At 51.0% G+C, this 26,457-nt stretch overlaps 2 long non-coding RNA genes across 2 annotated transcripts in view; both read left to right on the top strand.

Annotated features, from left to right (window-relative positions):
* The first annotated feature begins 67 nt into the window (after positions 1 to 67).
* LOC309859934 lies at positions 68 to 13,877 on the top strand. The gene is made up of 3 exons (XR_014309042.1): positions 68 to 164; positions 10,660 to 10,854; positions 13,736 to 13,877. It is a non-coding gene; the product is annotated as an uncharacterized lncRNA (long non-coding RNA).
* Positions 13,878 to 15,433: 1,556 nt separating this feature from the next.
* Positions 15,434 to 26,457, top strand: part of LOC309859933 — a 50,111-nt gene continuing 39,087 nt past the window's right edge. Inside the window, exon 1 of the long non-coding RNA XR_014309041.1 lies at positions 15,434 to 15,557. This is a non-coding gene — a long non-coding RNA (uncharacterized lncRNA). The remainder of the gene's footprint in view (positions 15,558 to 26,457) is intronic.

Genomic DNA, 26,457 nt, shown 5'->3' with positions numbered 1-26,457 from the left:
AGGCAGCAGAGGGGTGAGGGGATGGGAGGAGCCCCAGGCAGCAGTGCAGCAACGGCAGGGGGCCGGCGTGGTGGGCGGGACCATCCTGCGCGCCAAGGGGGCAGGGCAGCGAAACGCCGCAGAGGCCTGAGGCACAGGGCCGCAGCGGATGGGCGGCAGCTGAGGTAAGGGGGGCAGGGTGAGGGACACAGCAGGGTGGCAGGATGCATGTGGCTGTAGCAATGTGGAGGAGGCGCGGGGAGGGGGGCGGATATTCAGGGCGGTAGTAGCGGTAACTTGCCTGACAGCGGGGAGGCAACGGAGCAGGGGGGAGGGGAAGCCGTCAGGCAGTAGTGGGGGTTGGGGGCGGGACAAGCCGGGCGTTAGCGCAGCGTCAATGTCAGGGTGTGGTGGGCCGGGCTGCATGGGTCTGGGGATTTGCAACTGGGAGGCAATACTGAGGTTCGGGGCCGGGATCACGGAGGAGGGAGCAGGGCTCACCAGAGGCGGGGAAGGGAACATACAGTAGAGGCACAGGGAGGGGTGGGAGCTGCGTGGCACCTGTGGGGGATGGTCGGAATCTAGGCGGCAGCAGAGGGGGTGAGGGGGTGAGGGGGTGGGAGGGTGCGAGCAGCCCCAGGCAGCGGGGCAGCAACAGTTAGGAGGGGGTGGTGGGCGGGCCCATCGTGCGCGTCAAGGGGGCGGGGAGGCGAAGTGCAGCAGAGGCCTGGGGCACAGGGCCGCAGTGGAGCGGCAGCAGCTGAGGTAAGGGGGACAGGGGTGTATGTGCGCGGTTGCAATGTGGTGGAAGCACGGGGAGGTGGTGGATAGGGTGCTAGTAGCACAGTAATGTGGCTGGCAGTGGGGAGACAACAGAGCCAGGGGAGAGGGAAGCAGCTAGGCGGTGATGGTGGGTGGAGGGGAGGGACCAGCCTGGCATCATCGGGAGTCCAGTGTTTTGGCGTGGTGGGCAGGGTAGCAGGGCTGCAAGGGTGCCAGGAGGTGTCAGAGAGGTGAAAACGCTCAGGTATGGGGGCGGGACCAGTGGGGGAGAGTGCTGGGGTCACCAGAGTCGGGGGAGGGGGCAACCAGTCAGTAGTGGGGCAGGGAGGGGTAGCGGCCGTGGGTCGGGAGCTGTGTGCCATCTGAGGGGGTCAGCAGTGTGGCACCTGGAGGGGGTGGGGAGATTAGAGGTGGCAGGGCAGTATAGGGAGGGTGGGACCAGCCCTGAGGCAGCAGCACAGAGACAGCTTGGCTGGTTTGCTGGGCCTGCTCATAGTGCATGCCAACGAGGTGGGGAAGCGAAGCGCAGCAGAGGCTGGGGCACAGGACAGAGGCTGCCCGGCAGTGAGGGGGCCTGTGGGGGGGGGCACAGCTGGGTGGCAGGGGTGCATTTTTAGGGGGCAGCAAGCTGGTAGCCGCGGGGGGGTTGGTGGACGTGCTGGGCAGCCACATGCTTGGCAGCCAGGAGGCATCGGAGTGGGGGGAGGGGAGTAGCTAGGCCGTAGTGTCCTTGGAGGTGGACAGGACTAGCCGGATATGAGCGGGTGTCAATGTCATGGTGTGGTGGGTCAGGCAGCGAAGCAAGGGCCTGGCTTTGCTGGTCTTGGTGCATGTCTACAGGGCGGGACCACTGTTGGCAGCAGCAGTGTGGACCCAGGGTAGCAGTGGAGAGGCAATGGTGGTTGTAAGTCGGGCGCTGTGGATGGTGGTACAGTGTGGTGGGGGCGGCTCACGTTGTGGGGGCAGCCTGGTGGTACCAGTGCGGGGAAGGTGGAGTAGGACTCATGGGGCGGCAGCAGCGCAGCAACAGGGGTAGGGAATCGGGAAGGCTCTGGTGTAGGGGACAGGAGTAGCGTCTAGGTGGTAGCTGCAGGGAGGGGTGGGCAGGAACAGCAGAGGGGCAGCGTGGCAGGTGGGGCAGTCATGCAAGTCAACAGGCAGGGCTGCATAAGGCTGGGCTATGAAGACCAGCAGCTGCAGAACACAGGGAAGCAGCAGGACATAGGGTAAGAGTGGGACCCAGGGTGGCAGCAGATCAGAAGCAGGGTAGCGGTAAGGGGGCAGTGACGGCGAGGGGCAGGGGACTGGTAGTGGGGGTGTGGGGAGAGCAGATGGGGGTGGTATCAGCAATGTGGTGGGGCATCAGGACAGTACTGAGCATGGTGGTGGGCGGGGTGGGACAGCATGGCTGCACGGGTGCGTGTGGGGTGGCAGGTGGTTGGTGGTGGCATGCGGAGAAGGGGGGACAGAACCAGCTGGGAGGCAGCGGCACAGCAACTGCACAGGTAGGGCACGAAGGGCAGGGTAGGGCCTCAGTGCATGTCAATGGGGCTGGACAGTGAAGGTCAGCAGTGGCCTCGGGCACAGGGCAGCAGCTTAGCTGCAGCAGTGGTGGTAAGGTGGACAGTATGAGGGGTGTGCTGCGGAGGGCAGGGTCACAAGGTGGGCACCCAGGCAGTAGCAGCATTGGGAGAAGGCTGGGATGCGTGGGGCGGCAGCAGCAGGTCAACGGGGAGGGAATCTGGAGGCACTGGAGCAAGGGTGGGGGGCCGACAGGCGGGAGAAGTTCGGGGGTGTTTGGTGGGACCAGCAGGGCAAGAGCATCAGGTTAATAGCTGTGTGGGCAGGGCAGGGGCTCTGCACAGCCGTGGCAGCAAGGGGACAGTATGCAGTGAAGAAATGGTGGGGGGTGGGCAGTGAGCAGCAGTGATTTGAGGAAGGCAGTGATTTGAGATGGCAGCAGGTGGGGAGGCAAAGCAGGGAGGCGAAATGGGGAGGGACTGGTCTGGATGTGGTTGGGAGGGACCAGTGGCGCAGCAGCTACATGGCAATGGCGCAGCATGGCTTGGGGGCTGGGTGGGGCAGTGGAGATGGGCAGGAGCAGAGTGACCACGGTAGCAGTGGTGGTGCTGTTGGAAACACAGGCACCAGGGCAGTAGAAGCACTGGAGGGTGGCGCAGCAGGAGGGCAGAGTCCTGGGGGGTGCACAGGGGAGCAGTAAGGGCACTGGGGGTGGCACAGCAGGGCATCAGTTGCAACAGGGCATCAGTTGCAACAGACCGGGCAGCAGGGCAGCTATGGTGAGGGTTAGCTGTTGTGGAACAAAGGGGCACTGCTGTGGAGTAGCAGGGTGGAGGGTAGCAGCGCTGGTGGCAGCGGCCTGTCAGGAATGGGGGGTGGAAGGGACAGCGGTGGGTGTGTAGGGTGCAGCAGGGTGGCAGTGGGGGATGGCACAGTGGGGTGGCAGTGGTACAGGGTGTGGGGACCAGCCAGGTGGCAGAAGCACAGGTCAGGGGGCAGTGATTTGGTAGCAGCGCTATCAAATGCTTTTTCTGCATCTGTTGAGATGGTCCTATGATGTTGATCCTTCGTTTTGTGAATGCGGCACATTAGTTTGATTTGTGGATGTTGAACCGCCCTTGCATCCCTGAAATAAATCTTACTGGATCATACTTCTTCCTGTATTGTAGAATTAGGTTTGCAGATATTTGGGTGAGGATTTTTATGTTTACGTTCATCACAGATAGTAGTCTGTAATTTTCTTGGGGCGCCTTGGGAGGTTTCGATACGGGCCATGCTAGCCTCCTAAAATGAGGTGGGGAGCATTCCTTCCTCTTGTTTTTCTGGCAGAGTTGGAGAAGGATTGGTACTTATTTTTGTCTGTGGATGATTTGTAGAATTCACCAGTGAAACCATGGGGTCCTGGACTTTTGCTTATTGGAAGTTTGATTTCTTATTCATTTTTAAAATTAATTTGTTTATTTTCAGCATAACAGTATTTATTATTTTTTCACCACACCCAGTGCTCCATGCTATCCGTGCCCTCTATAATACCCACCACCTGGTACCCCAACCTCCCACCCCTCCACCACTTCAAACCCCTCAGATTGTTTTTCAGAGTCCATAGTCTCTCATGATTCACCTCCCCTTCCAATTTACCCCAACTCCCTTCTCCTCTCTATGATCCTGCAATTGATTTCTTATTTAATCTCTCTACTGCTCATTGGTCTGTTCAGATGTCTGTTTCTTTAGGATTCGATCTTGGCAGGTTGTATGTTTCTGGAAATGTATCCTTTTCTTTTGGATTATCCAGCTTCATCTTGTTGGGGTGTAATTGTTCATAGTACATTCTTATGAGTCTTTGCATATCAATGGTTTCAGGGAACATCTCTTTCATTTCTGATGATGAGTCCTCTTTTTTTTTTTTTTTTTTTTAGCTTGAGTGGCTGAGACTCTGTCAGCTTTGTTCTTTTCAAAGAACCAGCTCTTTGTTGATCTGATATTGTTCTTGTTGTTTTTTTTTCCATTTATTTATTTTCAGCATAACAGTATTATTATTTTTTCACCACACCCAGTGCTCCATGCAATCCGTGCCCTCTATAATACCGAACACCTGGTACCCCGACCTCCCATCCCCCCCGCCACTTCAAACCCCTCAGATTGTTTTGCAGAGTCCATAGTCTCTCATGATTCACCTCCCCTTCCAATTTACCCCAACCCCCTTCTCTCTAACTCCCCATGTCCTCCATGCTTTTTGTTATGCTCCACAAATAAGTGAAACCATATGATAATTGACTCTCTCTGCTTGACTTATTTCACTCAGCATAATCTCTTCCAGTTCCGTCCATGTTGCTATAAAAGTTGGGTATTCATCCTTTCTGATGGAGGCATCATACTCCATAGTGTATATGGACCACATCTACTTCATCCATTCATCCGTTGAAGGGCATCTTGGTTCCTTACACAGTTTGGCGACAGTGGCCATTGCTGCTATAAACATTGGGGTACAGATGGCCCTTCTTTTCATGACATCTGTATCTTTGGGGCAAATACCCAGGAGTGCAATGGCAGGGTCATAGGGAAGTTCTATTTTTAGTTTCTTGAGGAATCGCCACACTGTTCTCCAAAGAGGCTGCACCAACTTGCATTCCCACCAACAGTGGAAGAGGGTTCCCCTTTCTCCACATCCTCTCCAACACATGTTTCCTGTCTTGTTAATTTTGGCCATTCTAACTGGTGTAAGGTGAAATCTCAATGTGGTTTTAATTTGAATCTCCCTGATGGCTAGTGATGATGAACTTTATTTAAGTTCTGATGTGTACCTTCTACTAACTTTGGACTTTATTTGTTCTTTTCTGTTTCCTTGAGGTATCAAGTTAGATTGCTTATTGGAGATGTTTCTTGTTTCTTGAGTTAGGCCTGTATCACTATAAACTTCCTTCTTAGAACAACTTTTTTTTTTTTTTTTTTTTTTTTTTTAAGTTGGCTCTAAGGGCTGCCGGTGTGGCTTGGTCTGTTAGGTGTTGGGCTTTGCTCAAGTTATGAATTTAGGGTCCTGGAATTGAGCCCTGCATGAGGTCCCTGGTCAGCACGGGGAGCCCCTTTCTCCCTCTTCTACTGCCTGCTGCTCCTTCCACTTTGCTCAGTTTGTCTGTCTCTCTCTCCCGCTCTGTGTCAAATCAATAAATGACATCTTTAAAAAAATAAAGTGAGCTCTATGCCCAGTGTGGGGTTGAAACTCAAAACCACAAGATCAGGAGTCACAGAGCTCCACCGACTAATCGACTAGACTAATCGGGTGCCCCATTTTAGAACCTGTTTTACTGCATTCTGTGAATTTTGTTTCATTGTATTATTTTTTCATTTACCTCAAAGTATTTCTGTGTTCCTATTTTGGTTTGCCCATGAACCCAATTGGTTGTTCAGTAGCATGTTGTTTAGTCTTTGTGTTTATGAATTTCCAGTTTTCTTCTTGGAATTGATTTCTAGTTCTATACCACTGTGGTTGGAAAAGATGGTTGATTTGATTTCAGTCCTCATTTGGGAAAATTCTAGGCTTCTGGAATTTATTGACTTGTCTTGTGGCCTTACATATGACCTAAGGTGGAGAACGTTCTAGGGGCACTTGAGAGGAGTATATTCCATTTGCTGCTTTTGGGTGGAGGGTTCTGTGTGTATCTGTCAAGTCCATCCAAGTAAGGGGTTGTCTGAGGCTTATGTTTCCTTTGTGATATTCTGTCTGGATGGGGGATCATTGAGAGAAGTGTGAGGTATTAAAGTTCCCTATGGTATTGGTGCTGATTGCTTCTCTTAGGTTTGTTCATATATGCTCTACATATTTAGTTGCTCCATGCTGGGTGGGTAAATATTTATGTTGCATCGTTTTACTGCATTAATTCCATTATCAGTTGTAATGCTCTTCATTGGCTCTTGTTACAGTGTTTGGATTTTTTCTTGTTCTACTCCATTGGACTGAAAACAAGAAGATCATCTGTTAGTTCTGCAGCCATGAACAAAGCACAGCCCTGCTCTAAGTCTGGTTTTCTTTTTTTTTCCTCTGTAAATAAACACAATAAATTCTTCTCCCATGACCATATCCTGACTCCAATACGAGAATGTGTATAAAAGTGCTTTATAAACTAGTAGGAGATACTGCCCAATTATGAAAGTGATTGTGCAACCACCAAATGTTCAGGATAAGATTTTTAAGGACATATTTATTTATTGTAGAGACAGAAAGAGAGTGCACAAGCATATGCTAGAGAAGGGAGGGTCAGAGGGAGAGAGGGTATCCTCCAGCAGCATCCCCGCTGAGTGTGGAGCCTGGTGCAGGGCTCTCTCCCAGGAGCTTGGGTTCTTGATTTGAGCCAAAATCAAGAGTCAGCTGCCTAACTGACTGTGCCACCCAGGTACCCCCAGAATAAGATTTTTTACAACATTTTTTGAGGGCTTACGGTACCCCCAGAATAAGATTTTTTATAACATTTTTTGAGGGCTTACTCTCATAGGTACTATTCTAAGTGATCTCTATTTCACTCAATTCTAAAAACTATTTTTAAATTTAAATAGAAGCTATGCTAAAAGCAAATATTCATAATATCCTCAGAGGTGGGCAAACAGGCAGAAAAGAGGTTAAGTAGGGGCACTGGGTGGTTCAGTCATTGAAGCTTCTGCCTTTGGCTCAGGACATAATCCCAGGTTCCTGGGATCGAACCCCAGGTCAGGCTCCCTGCTCAGTGGGGAGTCGTCTTCTCCCTCTCCCTCTGTCCCTCCCCCTGCTTATGTCCCCCCTGCTTATGCCCCCCCCGACTCTCAAATAAATAATTAAATTAAAAAGGTAAGGTACTTGCTCAGTGTCATGATAAATGTTAGAACTAGATATAGTCCTGAGTGTGTGACCCTGAAGAATGTGTTCTTTACTTCTTACATTTACCAAAACATACCTAGCCCTCAAAATACCATAGATTAAATTAGTTTCCCCTTTCTCCATACATTGAATATCAGAAGGTGCTACAATTCCAGGACCCTGGCTGCCTGGGTCAGTGGAGTGTCTGACTCTTGATGTCCGGGTTATGAGTTTAAGCCATATTGGGGGTACAGATTACTTAATTGAAAAAAAAAAGATGCTATATTTGGGTTTGTTTTCTTTTTCCGTTTTGACCCCTTCACCCATTTCTCCCACCTCCGTCCCCAAACTTCTGCCACCCCCTATCTGTCCTGTCTGTGAGCTCATATTTTTGTTTTTGTTTTGTTTAAGGTTCTACATGTGATTACTAGTATTTGTCTTTCTGTCTGGCTTGTTTTACTTAGCATAATGCCTTGAAGGGCCACCATGTTGTAAATCAAAAGATTTCATCCTTTATTATGGCTGAGTAGAATTCCACTGTGTTTATTGACCACAGTTTCCTTATTCATTCATCCACTGATGGCATTTAGGTTGTTTCTTTATTTTCACTGTTGTAAATAATCCTGCAGTGTACACAGGGGTGAATACACCTTTGTGAGTTAGTATTTTATTTCCTTCAGATAAATACTCAGAAAGGGTATTGCTGGCTCCTTTGGTAGTTCTGTTTCTCATTTTTTGGAGGAACTTCTGTACTGTTTTCCGTAGTGGCCACACCCTTTTATACTCCTAGTAATGGTGCACTAGAGTTTTCCTCTATTCCACATCTTCACCAAAACTTGCTATTTCTTGTGGTTTTTTTTTTAATCTTTTTTTTTTTTTAAGATTTCTTTATTTGACAGAGATCGCAAGTAGACAGAGGCAGGCAGACGGAGAGGAGGAAGCAGGCTCCCTGGTGAGCAGAGAGCCCGATGTGGGGCTCGATCCCAGGACCCTGAGATCAATGACCCAAGCTGAAGGCAGAGGCTTTAACCCACTGAGCCACCCAGGTGCCCCAATTTCTTGTGTTTTTGATAATGGCCCTTCTGACAGGTGTGAAGTGGTGCCTCATTCTGGTTTGATTTGCATTTCCCTGATGATTAATGATGTTGAGCATCTTTTTGTGTTTGTGTAGACCATCTGTATTTCTTCTTCAGGAAAATGTCTATTTGGATCTGCTGGTGTTACATTAGATTACTTGTGGAGTTTTGGTGCTTTTGTGTGTTTTGTTTTGTTTTGCTGTTGAGTTGCATGGGTTCTTTATATTTTATATATTAACCCCTTACTGGATATATAATTTATAAATGTTTTACCTTAGGTTAGCTTTTTATTTTCTTGATGGTTTCCTTTGTTGTTTGGACATTTTATAGTTTGATGTAGGCCCACACTTTGCTTCTTTGTTTTTCCTTTGGTATCAGCTTAAAAGCACCACTACCAAGACCTATGTCAAGGACCTTACCAAACCCTGTGTTTTCTGCTACAAGTTTTATAGTTCCAGGACTTATATTCAAGTATTTGACCCATTTTGAGTTAAATTTTGTATATGGTGTAAGAGAATGGTGCAGTTTTGTTCTTTTGCATGTGGCTCTCCAGTGTTCCCAGCACCATTGATGACAGAGACTGTTTCTTCCCTCTTGTTTATTCTTGGCTCCTTTGTCATAAGGGTCCCGGACCTTTATGTGTGTCATAAAGGTCCGGACCTTTAAATGGACTATAGATGTGTGTGTTTATTTCTGGGCTCTCTCCTGTCTTCTGGTGATGTGTGTGTTTGTTTTTATGACAATGCTAGATTGTTTTGATTCTCAAGCTTTGTCATTAGTCTGAAATGAGCAACTGCAATGCCTTTAGTATGGTTCTTCTTTCTCTAGATTACTTCAGAGTCTTTTGTGGCATCATACAAATTTTTAGATCCTTTTGTTCTCTTTCTGTGAAAAATGTCCTTAGAATTTTGATAGGAATTACAATGTAGATGGTTTAGGGAAGTATGGACATTTTACCACTATTATTTCTTCTCACCCATGAATTTGTGATAACTTTCGGTTTATGTGTGTTGCCTTCAGTTTCTTTCCTTACTGTCTTGTAGTTTTCATTATACAAGATTTTACCTCTTGGTGAAGTTTATTCCTGGGTATTTTATTCTTTTTGATGCAACTTAAGGTGGGATGATCTTCCTAATTTATTTTCTGATGATTCGTTATTAATGTATAGAAATGCAGTAGGTTTGGGGGTAGTGATATTGTATCCTGTCCCTTTACTGAATTTAGTCATAGGTTGAACAAGTTTTCACTGGCTTCTTTGAGGTTTTCCTTATATTCTGTATCATCTGCAAATAGTGACCATTTTACTTCTTTCTTTCCAGTTTTGATGCCTTCTGATTATCTTCTTGCATAATTGTTCTGCCTTGGATTTTTAATATTATGTTCAGTAAAAGTGGCAAGGAAAAAGTGACAGTGTTCCTAACTTCGGCAATCTTAGAGGAAATAGAAACAGCTAAAACTTTTCAGTATGGGATGTGACGTAATCTGTGTGGTTGTCACATATGGCCTTTTTTTTTTTAAAGATTTTATTTATTTATTTGAGAGAGAGAGATATCACAAGTAGGCAGAGAGGCAGAGAGGGGTGAAGCTGGTTCCCTGCTGAGCAGAGAGCCCGATGCGGGGCTTGATCCCAGGACCCTGGGATAATGACCTGAGCTTAAGGTAGAGGCTTTAACCCACTGAGCCACCCAGGTGGCCCATATATGGCCCTTTTGGTGTTGAGGTATGTTCCTGGTCTATGTGCTCTGTTAAGAATTTTGATTGAAAACAGATATTAAAGTTTGTCAAATGCTTCCCTGCTTCTCAAGATGATCACATCATTTTAATTCTTTATTTTGTTAATGTGCTATATCACTTTGATCGATGTGCTCCTGTAAACCATCGTTGCATTCCTACAAGATCCCACTTGATCATAGTATATGATCATCTCAGCATATTGGTGAACTTGGGTTTTTAGTATTTTGTTGAACATTTTTGCATCTATAGTTATCAGGGATATTGGACTTTAAGATTCTTTTCTTGGGGTGTCCTCGTTTATTTTTGTATCAGGGTGATGTTGGCCTTAGCAAGTGGGTTTAGAAGCTTTCTCTTCTGTTTTTTGGAAAAGCGGGCAAAGGACTGGTATGAATCCTTCCCTGAATGGTAGAATTTACCATGAAAGGCATCTGGTTCTGGAACTTGTTTTTTTTGGGAGGTTTTAAATGGCTGATATGATGAGTACTGGTGTTTTATATAAGTATTGAATCACTAGAGATGAAACTGTTTCCATATCTTGGTGGTGGGAAGGATGAAGGGGAACGAAAGTCATGGGGGCCCAGCACTCAGAGGCTCCATCTGCCACTGCGTCTGTGCCATTCCTCTCAGATGCTGGCAGAGGAGGAAGGACATGGTGGAAACACGGCAGAGTGGTGGTGGCAGAAAGTTGGGGTCCGAGCGGGGTGATGAGACTGATGCGTGGCCCTCCTGTCCCACCCATAGGGTATCAGACTGCCTACTGCCTGGCCAACAGCAACTCCAGCACGTTCACCACAATTGGAGATGGGAGCTATGGTGAGGTGATTCATGGCCACCGAGCTGGCCCCAGAGTCAGCGTACATCTTCAGGCTGATGATCAAGATGAGGCAGGGCTGGGGGAGCCCCGACAGGCCACCATCATCACCACTGAGAAGCGAGGTAAGGTCAGAGGCCCAGGTCCATTGTCCTGGTGATGTGGGAAGACAGCTGGGCCCAAGGCTTCCTGGGGCAGGGCTTGCAGGGTAGTGCGTCTACATAGCCCGATATTTACCAGATAGGCAGGAATGTCCCTGGAGAGGAGGTTGTGTAACTGGATCAGGGTGGTTCTGAGTCACCATGTTGGAGGGAGGCTCCCTGAAGCCAGGTACTTTTTCTCTGATGTTGAAGACCACATGATCAGCTGAGCCAGGGGTTCCAAAACAGGTTTCCTACCAAGCAATCCTAGGAAGATGTGTCTTCATGGATGGCACTTCTGTTCCAAGCCCTGGTAAGGTGCTTATTCATTGTCTTGGTTTATCCTCAGCCAATTTCTGGGGGAGAAAGTGCTCTGAGACCCAGTTCTACAGAAGACATGGGGCACAGACAGATTCAGTCATTTGCCAGGGACACAGCTGTTGAGGCAGTGATGTGGACACCCCCCACAGACACTGGGCTCCCTGTTCCCACAGCAATCTGCTATGGGTTCCCATCTCAGTGAGCCCCTGATATGCCATCCAGCCTCATCCCGGGATCTGCCTCAGGGGGTTCCCTTCCCAGAGCCACCCCAACTACTATAGCCCCTTTTTATGCCACCTGACCTTGGAGGGACCGTAAGGGTTCCAGCTTAGGTCTGAGTTAGGACACATCAGGGGCAATCTGGAATGCAGAGCTGGCACTGGACCCCCACTCTGAGGCTGCCAGGAGCCTGCGTGGCTTTCAGGGCAGCATGGTGCCTGCCAGTTTCTGTGCTACCACCAGCCCACATGCATAGTTCAGTTAGAGTTCTGGCTTCAGAATGTGTGGCTCAGGGACTGCATCCCTGTTCTCTCCACATCCAGGGAGCAGGCTGTGCTTTGGCCCTGCTGAGGCCACAGGGTAGCACACAGGTAGTAGCTTGACTTGGCCTATCCCAGGAGTGGTGTTGAGGGGAACATATGGCTCATTTACTGCCTGTGCTCTTGAACGGAGAGCCCCATCCATGCCCCAGAGCTATCTCCATGGACTTTGGAGCAAAATCAAAACAACAAAATGAAAGGATCCAGGTTACATTTGGGCCCATTTACCTGCAGAGGTACTCTTGGTCTGTGGCTTGCTCATCAATGTCAAAGCAGGGCTCTTACTGGAGCACAAGTAGGCTGACAACCGGGCCTGCTGCAGGGTATGTGGAAATGTTGCCACTCTGGGAGAAACACATTTGTTCACTACTCAAGCGTTATTTGTGCTGTTATGCTGAATCCTGCTCTGACCCACCTGCGTACCATGAGAGGCTGAGTGAAATGTAGTGCCTGGAGTGTAGATTATGTTGGCTTCTCTATACATCTGTCCCTAGGGGTTATTCGGGTGGTGTGGAGGTGGTTAGGGAGCAGGTATTTGGGGCTGACGTGTCTTGCTTCCGAGGAGACCCCTGTTTTTGAGCAGGAAGGCAGGGGGCTGCAGTCTGATCATCTGATCTGGCACCTGGGCCCACGTTGGTTACCATGGTGGTTGGGTTGAGGGAGAACACAGGGCCTGCCAGCCGGAGTCTGTGGTTCCTCAACTGCCTGTTGACAGCCTGCACCCAGGGCTCGGGCCACTCGAGGAGAGCCAGAGTCCCAGGGCCCAGGCAGATGCTCACAGGAAGGGACTGGGCCAGGGAGGGAGGGAGGCAGGCAGGCTCATGCAGCCACGGAAGCCAGCCAGGTCACTGGGGGGCTGAAGCCCGGCTCTGTGCTCTGTGCTGCATTGGAGGGTTGGCATGTCTCAGGGCAAAAAGCACACAGTGGCAAGTCTGCCATCACCACAACCCTGAAGTAGACGGTGTGATGTGGCATGAACTCAGGCACCTGGGTGCAATGGGCATGTCTCCTCATCCAGTCTACTTTCACATGCCTTAGGTCAGCACCTGGGCGTTGGACAGAGAGCAGCTAGCTAGGGTGCGGGAGTTCTTTCTGAGGAGGCTGGCAGGTGGAATGCTGCCCCGTGGCTGAGGTGGGCGGTGGGGGTAGAGACCAAAATAGCCTGCCAAGTGCTAAGGCTCAGATTATGTGCAAGGGGATTCTTGGAGGCGCCACAAAAGAAGAACCCCATCTACATGTCCCTGCAGAAACTTTGGTTGGGTGCAAGGAGGAAGAAAGTGTGGGAAGGAGTATATTTGCTCTTTCCACCACTATGCGGGTTACCTTCTTCCAAAGAGATCCATTGAGGACATGGAACACAGAGGCTGAGCGACCTGGTGGACACCAGGAGAGGGTGTGCTGTGCAACTGGGGGAGAAAGGGCTAGACCTGCCTGACTATAGTGGATGCAAAGGGGGCACTGAACAGGTCTATGGGCCTTGGGCAAGGCAGTGAGCTTCAGGGATTTGCCGTTATCCAGGAAGCCTTTGTAAACGCTGTTGCAAATCCTTTACAACCCCTCTGGTTTTCTCCTTGGGAGAAAATTTTAGAAGCAGAAACCTTAGCTCAGAAGACATGAGTGTATTTGGCTTGGAGATACAGAAACTCATGGACACGCCATGTCCTGGTGACCAGGATGCAGGTCTTGTGGCCTCTCTGCTTCCATGTTGATGTCTTGCCTTCTATGTTAGGTGAAAATATATCTCATTAAGTGTGTGTCCACAGGCCTTTTATCCCTACTTTGCCATTAAATGTGACTATACATGGTGATGTGTCTTGTGGGGTCTGAGTGTCCGATCGTGAAAATTCTCAAACTCAACTGGGTACGGATTTGCAGAACTCATGGAAAAGCTGCATTCAAGCCAAGCAAACATTAGTAAAGGGGGACTGAGTGAGTTGAGGAACATGAGCCTACCTTTGTGACTCTTGTTTGAGATGTTGCTGGTTCTTTAATATTTCTTCTTCCAGATTTAGGGAAACTGTATCTGAAAATATCCATGATCTACAGAAATGTGATGAAATACTTCTGTGTGAACAAATGGGAAAATTTAACTTCTCTCCCTTCCTGAACCCTCCATCATTCAGAAATTCTCAGGGAGAATTCTTTCTTCCAAGGAACTTAGGATTATTGGTGTAAGTTCAGCACAAGCACCTTTTTCTTGTTAACAGGACATGGCTGGAAACATTGGTTATTTTACCAAGGGATTGAGTGAAATGTCCAATTTGACAGTAATGTGTATAGACTCAGATAATGAACAGAAAATTTTCAGGAACTAAGGGTGACTTTGTGGAACCCCTTGGCAATAGCGGCTTCACACCTTGATGACACAGTGCTCAGGAGCCTTGCCAGATGAGTAGGGAATGTTACCTGTTGGCAGGTAGAGGAAACTCAGGATATTTGGGGGACCTCGAGAAGAGGAATCCACCCAAATCGATAGGTATTGAAGTCAAGTCTGATGGGAGTATTGCGCTTGCCTTTGGCCTGGGCACACTACTGAAAGTTCACTCTAGAGAATCCTCATGAGAAGTTCCAGCACAGCAGAGTTTCAAAATCTGTATGGAACGGTCCGTCACTATGCCTGCCAGGCTTAGTTAGAATAGATGCTAAGAAACCAAGTGTGCTTGTGGCTGCCTCCTTGCATCTAAGAAACCATCCCAAATCTGTTGAGCTGAAAGCCATCACCCATGTGGACTGGCACACGCTGACACCACCGCCAGGCATTTCTGTGCCTCACAGTGGGTCCCGTGAAGCTCTGAATCTGTTTAGTTCACAGTCAGGTTTGGGGACCTCACTTTGTAGGGTGGCAGTATATTATGGATTGGGAAAATCTTATCAGAACTATACCCCAAATCGTCCCAGAATCCTCTAGAAGCTGGCTGTTGTAGGGCTTGCCCTTTAGGTCAGTAGCATAGTCTCTGGTTAAGAGTGAAGCAACTTCGATCTCCAAGGTATAGGTTACATTCATATTGGGTGGTGATTAGTTGTTGGTTCTTTTATTTCTTTTTTTGAGTTCCAGGGTCCATGAGAGGCATGTCTTAGAAAAGAAAGACCAGAGGCTCATTTCAGCCAAAGAGAGTTGTGAAGAAAGAAAGGAAGCAAGACTAACAGAGTCACTCACATAGAGTAGAAAAGACATTGAGGAGGTAGAGTATATGCATATCTACAGTGGGAGTTCCGTGTCATTGAAGTTACAGGGTAGAGGAATGAGAATGCATGTCAAAGGTGAATGGAGATTCAAGGAGAAGTAAGCAACCCTAGGATGGTCATGCAAAATGCAGTTGAAATAGGGTTTATGCAGATCTTCTGTTTGGGTTCTGGGAGCAGCAGAAACTTTATTTAGACTCCTGTCACTAGTTGCACATGGTGATTGACCTCTGGGCCATTTCCTGGCCCACGTCCTCCTGCTTGGGTCTGGCAAAGATATCATGGAACTCCCGGTAGCCAGTTGACCGTGCATGTATCATCTGAAGGTCTGCCAGCAGCAATGATAAATCTTTAAATTTCGGGATTCTGTGGTTTTGGCCTCTTTGAGCTTGTGCTCTATGCTGGAAGGGAGGGGCATGCTTTCAGTTTTGTGTGACATTGTGTCTTCCCAAGTGCGGTTCCTGAGACCTCAACTAAATGCTCTCCCTGTTTTTACAGGTGGTGCTTTGAACCTCAACTAAAGGTGACTTGACCTCGTTGGCAGCATCCAGCGCGTCTGGCCTCTCTCTCTTCAGTGCAGATTCAAGTGCAAAATACACAGGAATGTGACCTCTGTCATCTCCCTGGTGGATGTATATCACAGTCGTAAGTTGTCATGGTTCTGAACCTCCCGCCAGGGTTGAGGTTCAGGCTTTGACTTGGGTATCTTTTTTGCCGGCTTCTGTCTTTCTTCTGGAGGGAAAAATATCCTCTTCTTGTCGATTAACTTGGAGATGTACCCTTAACCAGAATGTTTAGAGTTTGCTGCTTGGGGAAGATGACTTAGTGGCACATATGGAGAAGGTTCTGCTAGTCCCTGCCCCACACAAAACTTCTGAACTCCAGGTTGCCTCTGGTAGCAGAATCCTGAGTTATTGCAGCCTGACCTTGTATAGACATTCTCTTGATGATCGACTTTCTGCCCACAGTTGCTTTATTGGGCCATACATCTAGAGCAAAGAATCCCGGGCATCTTTACAAATGGATGTCTGAGTGGACTTCCGCACACATTCTCTCTATCTCTATTTCTATCTCTATGTTTCTTTTTGTGGGCGGAGTGGGAGATGCAGAGGATGAGAGAACCCTTCAGTACGCTCCCCATGCCTTCCATAGCCTGACCCAGGACTCAATCCCATAACCCTGACATCATAACCTGAGCCAAAGCAAAACATTGGTCCCTTAACTGAAAGTACCTCACAGGCATTCCTGGACAGGCTTTGTCTTTCTGGAAGGGAGTGTAATAACCCCCTCCTGTTCTAAAATCTTCCGAATTGGGGAGCATTTCCACGTCTGCAGTGATCGTACACCCTCTCAGGCCCAGAGATATGTAGCTGTTCTTTGTGTTGGAGAAAAGCGTTTGGCTCCCACGTTCTCATAGACGGGGAGGAAGCCCTCACTGCCTGATGCTGATGTGTTGAGGTTTGCCTGCCCTGGTCCCAACAGGTCTTCCAAAGAACACCTTTGTAGAAGATGAAATTAATTTGCCAGCCCCCGGGTGGCGCAGTTGGGTAAGCATCTGCCCTTGGCTGAGGTCAGGATCCCTGGATCCTGGGGGATCAAGCCCTGTATTGGGCACCTTTCTTTCTCTTCTCCGCTGCCGGACCCCGGCTGTTCTTGCTCCCTCGCTAGCTCTGTCGATCTCCAATAAGTGAAGTAGATATATTTCTAAGCATGCAATTATTTTTTAAATCCTTTGCGCTCTGTGAGGACAATATTAGTAGAATTAAAGACGCATGAGAGGTAGATCACAAACCATGTGATCTACCATGTGTTTGTTGAATCTTGTGGCCATTCATCCTTGCGATCTACCTACATGGATACGTTCATGTTTTCGTGAACATCCATCGATCGCCTTGTGTTCTGAGATTCTGAGTTCACCCTCGACTTGATGTCTCATGGATCCCAGGCAGTGTATTTCCTGTGACCCCACTTGCTAGCAAGAGACAGTACCTGTGTCAGTTGTGAGAGGTCGTAAAGGAAACGTCCCCCGTTCTTACTTGGCACAGTGTGCAGTGTTGTGAGACCCGCCTGTTCGGTGAGACTGTCCTTTATGCAAGTACTCCTGGATCAGAGCAGATGTGCTCTATTTCTAGCTATTGGTTACTGGAATAGCGCATTCCGCATCCCTCAGAACGGGGCCCTGCTGTATGTGTTGGCAGTGTCTGAGTTTGTATCTCAGAGTCAACCTGAGGAATTCCTTGGGAGGTAGTTGCCCAGTGATTCTCTGATGGGAGTGTCCGGGGAAGAATTTCCCCTCGTTGCTTTGGGATCAGTGATTCCTCGGTGTGAGGGTGTCGTTGCTGGCTAGGGAAGAAGGGATAGCTGAGCCCATTCCTTTGCTCATCAGACTGGGAGGATTTTCTTGTGTGCAAATCCTCCCAGGTCCATCCTGTGTTGGCTCCCTGAGGAATGGGATTCCCATATGGGATGTCCTCGCATTCAGCCATAGCGATGATGGAGGGGTTCCCAGTGGTACCCGCACCTTCGCTCCCGTGTGAGGGATGAAGCACACTCTGAGATGGTAGCGGGAGCCTCAGGCCTGAGCCCCACCTGAAGCTTCTCCCACCAGGATACAACACTAGTGGCTCTCCCCGTGTGAGTTCTCTGGTGTTGGGAAAGGGCCCACTTCTGGCTGAAGGCTCTGCCTCAGTGCCACTCCGGAGACAAGGGTTTGTACTGTGTGATTTCTGTGGTGGTGAGCAAGGTGGGCGCTCTGGGTACAGGCGGGGCCCCAGTGATGACAGACACAGGTTTCTCTGCTCTGAGTTGTCTGGTGTCTCCAAATGTGAGAGCTGTGTCTAACGGCTCTTCCACGTTGACTGCATTTGTCGGGGTTGCCGCCGGTGTGGATCCTCGGATGCTGGCTAAGGGTGTGGCTGGCCTAAATGCTTTCCCCTGAAGATGACATTCAACTGGTTTCATTCTGTGGGAACGTGCCCATGGCCTTGAAGGGATGCATGTAGCTGTGAGCTCTTGTGCAGCAATCCCAGCACATGGCTTCTACCCCGTGTGAGGTCCTGGGCATGAAGAAGAGCAGAGCTCTCTGAAGCAAGGGTCTCCCACCTTCGTTCCATCCCTGAGGTGGGTCTCCAGTGGTCTTACTGTGTACAGATGTGAGCACTGCCCTGGAGTTGTTCCCCCCATGTGTGTCCTGTCTCCTTTCCTTGGAGAGTGAGTTCTCTGGTGTCTCCCAAGGTTAGAGCCCCAACTAAAGGCTCTCCCACACTGGGGAGATGGGTGTGCTGCGATCCAGGATGAACGAGCTCTGATGTCCCTGGCACCAGGGACACATGGCTGAAGGTTCTTCCACATTGTCAGCAAATATGAGGCTTGACTTCCCAGGACACAACACAACCGGAGTGAGGTAAGGCACGTGAGACCTCTCCGTGCTGTGCTCCAGCATTGCCCGGGTTCCTGTGCAGTGTGAACCCTCTGCTAGTGGCCAGAACACGAGGGGCTGTGGCAGGATTGCACACTCATGTTCCTCCCTTCCTGACTCAAAGCACACGTTCCAGCCCCTTCCTTCAGGAATGGTCACTGCGAATACCCCTGCAAGCCACTTGTAGTCGGGTGCCGTGTTTCTCTCCGGAATTCAGATAGATCTTTTTACATGGTAGCCTCACCCCCACGTCAACTGCTGATTAAATTTCTGATGTTTCCGTTTCAAAGACTATATACCCGTGAGTCGTGCTGAAGCCAGTGACTTTTCCAGACACTCGGGCGGCGGCTTGACTTGAGGCCCATTTCAGCTGAGAAATGAAACTCTTCAGGTTTCTGGTGGGACAGCCCATATGCTCAGGGTCTTGGATGACAGGGGATTGTGGGGAATGCTTAGCGTAGCCCGTGTCCAGCTCTAGTGTGGAAGGCCAGGGTTCATGACCCTGAAGCTTCCCGTTGACTTGCAGAGAAGCCGACCTTTGAGATGCCCCCGTGTGGGTCTCCCTTCATCCTTTATAATAGGGAACGAATTGCCGTGAGCTCCTGGGTCTTGTATGCACAGAACGAGTCCCGGAACACTAGGTGAAAAAGTACTGAAGTGCTGTGTGGGGACTAACAGAACAGAAGGAGAAAAGGAAAGAGGGGGAGGGAGGAAGGAATACAAAGAATGAAAAGATCATGCAGGGAAAGAAGGAAGGACGGAAGGAAGGGAGGGAGGGCAGGCAGGTGGGCTTGAAAAAGGAAGAAGAGAAACTGGTAGAGAGGCATTAGGAGAAAGAAGAATTTTGAAAGTTGTGAGACAAACATCTGAGAGTAAGATTTGAGCTTGATGAGAAAGGAAAGGAATGGAGTCCTTTACTCAGGAGCAGAAACCGGTTATAGGGTGTTGGTGATGAGAACCTATGGACCAGATAAACCTACGAGACAAAGAAAGTGAGGATGGGAGGCTGGAGAGTTTCAGAAGGGCAACGTCAACCACGTCAAGGACTGAGAGAGGGGCCATGTGAGGGTTTGAGTGCAAGAACCACAGAAGGGTCCTGTCCTCGGAGGACACAGAATGTGCAGTGGGTGAGGTGGATGGAGTCGGAAGAGTTGACAGAAATGGGCCCGTGTTGCAGGGTTGTTTCCACAGGAGCCCTACAAGAGACAGGGCTGATGTAGGAAAGAGGTTAGCATTTAAGGCCAATGGTCAAGAAAGAAGTCTTGAGACGGCTTTGCTGGCAGGAGGTGATTTTTATTAAAGCACAGGGATATGACCCTTGGGTAGAAAGGGCTGCTTGCTGGGGTTGTGACGGGAGGCTGACTCTCTGGGATGGCATTGGGGGTGGTCAGGCAAAAGGGAGGTTTTGCAAGAACGTGGCAGGAGGACAGAGGACACTCAGGATATGGGAGGCTTTGCTCTTGTGAAGGGAAGGTGGTTTTTCCTGCTAGGAAGGCATGAATTGAAAGATGGTGCAGAGCTTCCTGGAGGAATGTTACCTTTCTCCTCTCCCAGGCCCTTCCCAAGGGACTGCAGGTTTGAAAAGAAACTCTGTTCTATGGACATTTCCTTCGGCCTCAGCCTCCCTCAGTGTCGTGGAGAGGAGGGAGATGTCAGGGCTTCAGGAAATGGAGATCTGGACCTCTGGCAGGTCGCTAGCCTCTCGTGAAGTGAGCCTCTTCCTGCAGAATCACGAGTCAGAGCGCCTGAGGGATGTCCCCCGTATCACAGGTTGGGGGGCGGTGTGGCGTGCCAGCTCCTGCTTGGTGCTCAGCTAGCCTTCTCCTCCCTCCTCGTGTGCCCCTGACCAGTGCGGAGCCTTGCGTGGTTAAGGTTGTTGAAGGAAGACAGTCTCATCTTCTGTAGCTTCTTCCTGCTGAATAGGGGTGCAGAGCTGTCCCTCCACGTGGGTCGTTGCTGGTCAGGTCGGGGAGGCCCAGCTGGGGGAGACCTCTGTTGTCAGAGTTGTCAAAGGAAGAGGCCACTGAGCGCAGGGGAGAACTTGTGACTGGATCATCCTGAGCGGAAAGGACCATCTGTCCTCTGGAACTTACTGCAGAGAAGGGTTCCTGGCACCACCTGCAGAGATGGGGCGGGGGCTGGGAAACAACACAACGGGGTTAGAAGAAGAAAGAGAAGGAGAATCCCCATGAAGAGTCCTCTGATAGTGGGTGAGAACCCTCCCCCAGGCCAAGAGTTGAGCCAGTCCTTAAGGAGAGGGATCCTTGGAAGTGGGGATTTGAGCAGTGGTGTCTGGTAGGAACCCAGAGTTCTCTTTGAGATCATGGGAAATGTATGCACAGCATTGTGTCTTTCGATGGGCACAGGCTCCACCTTGTGCAGCAGTTACCACCTCTGAAGCCTTTGTGTTCTGTAGAACTGCCTTGTGCGTTGGGATCATTCCCGTATTTCACTGAGAAATCCTGTTTGGGGTGACACGGTGGGCCTTGACTGTGTACTCAGTAAGGACTTGCCCATGCCCCATGACATCCTCCATTCCCAAAGAGGGGCAACGATGGATGCCAGGTGGCCACGTCAGTGGAACAGAACACCCGTGCACCGTTGCTTAAAATGGGGAAGGTCGGCTGGGTCGGTGATGGTTTTCATGATGCGCCCATGCATTTGGCCCAGCCCAAATGTCTGGTGGCCTCTGGAGCTTGGGGAAGCCATGGGCCCAGGTTAGAACTTCATGGCCACTGCGTCCCAGCTAGGGTCCCTTATCGAATCCCGAGTCTCCTTGAACCGCAGTCAGGCTTTCAAGGGCTCCTTGGGTTGGGAGGGCTATTCTTGGAACGTGCTAGCATTTCAGGCCCATTTCAGGTTGGCGGGTTCTGGCTTGGGAAGAAGAGCCGTTTCTGTCAATTGCTTCATGGGTGACGAGGACAAGGAAGGCCTGTTGGAGTCCGGATAAATGCTTGTGTGATTTGTTGCCAATGAGAACCAACAGGTGGGCACTAGGATCTCTGCTTTGGGGGCAGACATGTTTGCTGACAGGCTTTGGCCTCAGCAGTCCGAGTTCGACTGATGACAGCACACCTGGTTCTTCTTACCGTCTTTCCCTGAAACTATTGCCGTTGCTAAAGCACCTGTCCTCCTCATTTTCATAGGGGCATCTTCAGTCTAGTGGATTTCAGAGCCTTTCCAGAGTTAGGAGCCATGGGCGTAGAGCGGTTGGGTCCAGGCCCAAGGGTCACTGGGTTTCCAGGTGGGCTGGTTTCGGGTGTTAGTTCAGGTGTATCTGGAAGCATAAGGTGGTACTTGGTAACATCATGGGCCTGCTGTCATGGTTTGGTGCCTTTGTTCTCTGGGACGCTCTGGAGCTGATGCCAGGTCCTTACAGTCAGGGGTTATCCCTGTATGAATTGGGAGGTTCCTTTTCCCAGGAGGGCAGTTGGATGCTTAGCTAAAGCCTTTGTTTGCCAGTGTACCTGAATAGGGGTGGCTTCTTGGATCAGTGGGACTGGGAGGGAAGAAACCATTGCAAGAAGCCCTTTTGATTGGAGATCCCGCCGGAAGATCCTCATTAGTAGGAGTTGCTGGTGAGTGGGAGAAAACTTGTCCGGGAGCTAAGGGCACCCCAAGTGCACCCTCCACTCCAGGTAGAGCGCGGGGTCCTTCATTGTCCCCATAAGTCCCCAGAGAACCCTGTGGAGTGGTGTGTGTTCTCTGGCTTTGACGGGAAAGAGTTCCTCATCCCAGCCCCATCCAGCTGGTCAAGGTGCTCGTTGAGTTCCACAGTCGTGGGCTAATCAGTTGCATGGTCCAGTTGCTGAATGAGCCCTGAGCCCGTGGGGTCTCGGTGTTATGCCCGCAGAATAAGGAGCAAGGGGACTGCCCTCTCACGAGCTAATGGGGCCATGTTTCTGAAGGTGATTTCAAGATGTCTAGCTTATGTAAACGACACATTTGGAAAGGCCACCAGAGTTAGACATGAACGTTCACAAAGGTGGGTTCTTGAAACCGACTTTTTCTCTTCAAAAGAGCACTCCTTTCCAGAGATGGCCAACTCAGGGCTCATGTTCTTTGGAAAGCAAGCCCTGCTTTAACCCACGGGGCCCCCTTATTGACTTAAGCTCAGCAAGCTTTGTGATCGATCTGGAGTGGTTGCTTAGAATCTGCGTCGCCGGGACTTTTCCGAGGAATCTCTACCCGTTCGTTGTCTCTCGAGGCCAGAAGCCAAGGGAAGGGCTGGCCATTGGACTTGCCTGCGATACCTGTGGATTTGGACAGGTTCCTTTTCCTGAGGTGCCTGATAGGTCCTTGGGTTCCCACTCCTGCCAGGAAGTGACAGTCTTTCTGCTCCTGGTGAGGCGGTGGGTAGTCTGGAGGCCAAGGGGTCAGGCCAGCATTCCCAAAGGGCTTGCTGGCCGCCGGCTTCCCGAAAGTCAGCCTCAGTCCCTTAAAGCCCTTTGGTCCCATCTGGGTCTCGGCCTAGCTGTCTCCATAGGACAGTCCCATCCAAGCCTTGGTCTGATCAGCCATGTTTCCAGTGATGGCCCCGTTCTAAGGCAAAGAGGTTCTCATGGAACATCAGGAGACGCTGAGGGTTGCCATGGGAGAGGAAATGCTTCCTGAGACCTTTTGACTTGGAGGGCTCAGGCAGAGTCCAATGTGCCATGCTTTCACGTGCTTCTGAAGGAATGTTGGGTCCCATTTCGTTGTGTCCTAGATGTCTAGCATTGCCGTTCTTGAGGTCCAAGGTTTCCCTGGGGTGCAGCATGGTCCTTGGGGTCCCAGTTCCTCTGGCGTGGTGTCTGGGTGCTCCCGAGTCAGAGCTGAGATGAGGGACAGCCTCTCGTCGCTACACCTCTTGCTGCTGCCAAACACACAGACTGAGTGGGGCCCGTTTTGTGGGGCCGCTGCCAGTGTTGAGCCCAGCATTGGTCATGGTCCTGTGCGTGGAAGCAACAGGGGCAGTTTGGGGGCGGCACCCTCGGGGAATCCAGCAGGGGTAGGGCTGCTGCCCCTCGAGTGGATCCCAGGGTGGTCAAGGGGCCCTGGCAGTGCCGCTTGGTCCTGCATGTGTCATGCTGTGCAGGCTTTTGGGGACTGTAGGGGACAGCAGGAGGAGGAGCAGCCCCTGCAGCAGACAGGGGAGACGGGAAGGCTGCTGTCCCGCCCAGTCCCAGGTGGGCCCAGTCTCACCAGACAACGGACTGTTGTGGGCCCAGATGGTTGCCTTGTCCTCCCATCATCGGCAGGGCCCAGGCAGCCACCTCTGGGTGTGGCGGTTGACTCAGAGGGTCCTCTTGTCTCATCCTCGGGGCTCCAGTGCTGTCCTCTGGTGGGCTTCCCAGAAGTCTCTTTGGCCTACGGAGGTCAGGCGTAAGAGAGCCATTCTTGCAGGCGTATATCCCTGTGTGTTCACGCCGACTCCTCCTCCGGGCCCAAATCGGAGCCGCAAGGGGGGCCCCAGGGCCATCCTGGCTCCCTTTGTCGGAGCACCCCAGGAGCCTCTGGTGCCCTGGGGTCGTGGGCACACTGTCCTGTGTCGCAGCTGTGGAGACAACGGGTGAAGTGGTGTGAGATAGCGAGTGGCGTGTGGTGTGTGGCCTGGGCCAGGTCTTACCAGAGGCCTGTGGGGTTTTGCGGGGCGTGTCTTCTGAGGTGTTGAGGTGGAGGTTTCCCTGCAGGACCCATGCGTGACCTGAAGAGAGGGGAATTTCCCGTGGGCCCCCTGGGGCTGAATGAAGGCTACACTGCCAGGGCCCCTCAGGCCCCTTCCCTGACTGACTTCCTCCATGACAGCGGGGTCTTCCTCCTGCTGGGCTGTCCCTTCCCCAGCCTCTCTGAGAGCCCTGGACGTGCCCTTCTCTGTGGGGGAGGCCTTTGCCCACACGAGTGTTGCAGGTGGTGTGGCAGAGACGACGTGCTCCCGACTCCCACGGGAAGTGAGTTTGCACATTCCACGGGCTGTGGGCAGGTGTTGGGCGAGGTGGGAGTAGGCAGGGTGGCCTTTCCCTGGTGGGTCTCCCCTGCCGACTGAGGGATCGAGGTGAGTCTCTAGAGTATGAAACTCACAAAGCAAAATGGTGCCATGAGGGGACCCACTACCTCCCACGAGGCGTCTTGGAGGCTCGGGGGACTGGAGGTGTTGGTCAGATCGTATGGGAGTGGCCGGTGGACAGGACTCAGCTGGAGACCGGGCCCGTCTCTGTGCCCACAGGGATGTAGCGCTGGGAGGGGTGAGCTGTCCTGGTCCTGTGAGCCCAGGGGCCTGTCTTACTTGCTCATTTCTCACGTGCCTGAAGTGGGAGATGAGGCCACCCCACCACTGTCTGTTCCCGACTAGTGTCGTCCGGGCACAAGCCATCTGCTGACTTTAGCATTGCAGGGTCAGGCAGCAAGTGTGTGAAGCAGGTCCAGCAGCCCCTTCACACAGGCCCGGGGGACTGTGGCCCGCGACAAGGATTCTCTAGGGCAGCTGCATGGGGGCGTCCCGCCCTTGGGAACACGTCCACAGGTCAGACTCGGCTGGGGTTTGAAGGCTGGCAGAAGCTATGATTTATGGGCATCTGTGTGTAGTGAACTCAGGGGAAGTACGCTTTCCCTTCTGCAGCTCTGGGCGTCCCCTTGAGGGTACAGCAGCTCGGAGAGAACCGGGAAGGTTTGGTAGTGGAGGTTATGTGGAGAGAATTTAGACCTGTCTTCCACCTCCTGGCTCAGACCAGAAGGTAGTGTCGCGGCTCTCTTGCCCAGGATAGTGCGGTTGGGGCCGCCAAGTCCTGAGCATGACCAGGCCTGGGCCCATGCCAAGCAAGATGCAGAATCTCTTGTGCACCATTCCTGAGAGGCCACGAGCAAAGAGGCCAAGCTTTGACATGTGGCAGTGGCCACGGGAGGCACGAGCAGCTTTGATGGGAAAGATCCTTCAAGGAACCGTGCAAGGAGTCGAGTGGTGATGACAAACCCAGCCTACCCTAAAGGCACGTGGACACCTCGTCTGTTCTTTTCATGCCGAAACCGTGACATGAGGAAGTGATGCCTGTGCCAGAGCATCCCTTTCCTTGGTGGTTTTTGACCCACCTTCCTCATTCTCCGTAGCAGCAGGGGCAACCCCATGTTCCCGGGAGCCCTGTCCCAGTGTTCCCCTCCTCGGTGCCGTTCCCTACCTGAAGAGACTTCGTCCTCACTGGTGGAGTAGTCCTCGATGCTGTCTACCAGTAGATCTGTAAGAACTGAAAGAGGAGCAATGCTGTTAGGAGAGAAACCGCCTCACTCCTTCATCCCAAGTGCGTTGAGATGTCTCTGGGCCATGCAGCATCTGCCTGACCCTTTTGCTGTGCTGTCAGAGGTTCACGGGGCTGGTGGAGCCGGAGCCCTTGGAGGAGACAGGGATTGGAGTTTCACACCTTCTAATGAGACCAGGATGCTGCAGCAGCCACCTCAGTGTCAGTTCTGCATGCCCATGACCGCTGTCCCCTCCCAGTTCAACCATTGGAAACTCCAGTCGTTATGGGACTCTTGACATGTGGCTAGTGGGAGTGAGCAACTGGACGTTTTCGTTCCCTTGATTTCTGTGTACTGTGCTGAGATAATAAATGACTGTGTGTGATGGATACTAGACTCTTTCCTGGATCACTCAGCACTAGACACCAACCAGGAGCGAGAGACAAGGCCTACTCTCCTGCGTATTGCTCGGGCATCAGTGGCTGGCCTGACCGGGACGTTGATCAAGGGAAGACGTTCCCGGGCTCACACACACCCACGAGGTGCCGCTAGAGGTCTTTGGACCCGAAGAGATTAAGGTGAAGCCCCAGTTCCTAGAATAAATGGGGAACAGATTCTGTGCAGCACTGACCAAAAGCATACAGTGTGATGTTCTTGGGACAGAGGAGCTGCTACAGTAGATAAGGGAACCACAAAGGAGCACAACGAGCCACGACGTTTCTGAATATGAAGAAGTCGGTGGTGGGTCGCTAGAGGCTGACCTTCCAATACCTTGGATGACTCCCCTGAGCCAACAGGAGGATGCTGGCATACAAAGAGGCAGAAGAGAAATGCGGAAGAGAAATGCCCCCAGAAATGCGCTCATCTTAGCATCACGATGCTTGACAGGAGGACTGCCCAGAAAAAGCATCCTCTTCT

The sequence above is a fragment of the Mustela nivalis genome (assembly GCF_964662115.1).
Source record: "Mustela nivalis genome assembly, chromosome: 2".
Taxonomy (NCBI): Eukaryota; Metazoa; Chordata; class Mammalia; order Carnivora; family Mustelidae; genus Mustela; species Mustela nivalis.
This window is presented reverse-complemented; position numbering and strand designations above follow the sequence as displayed.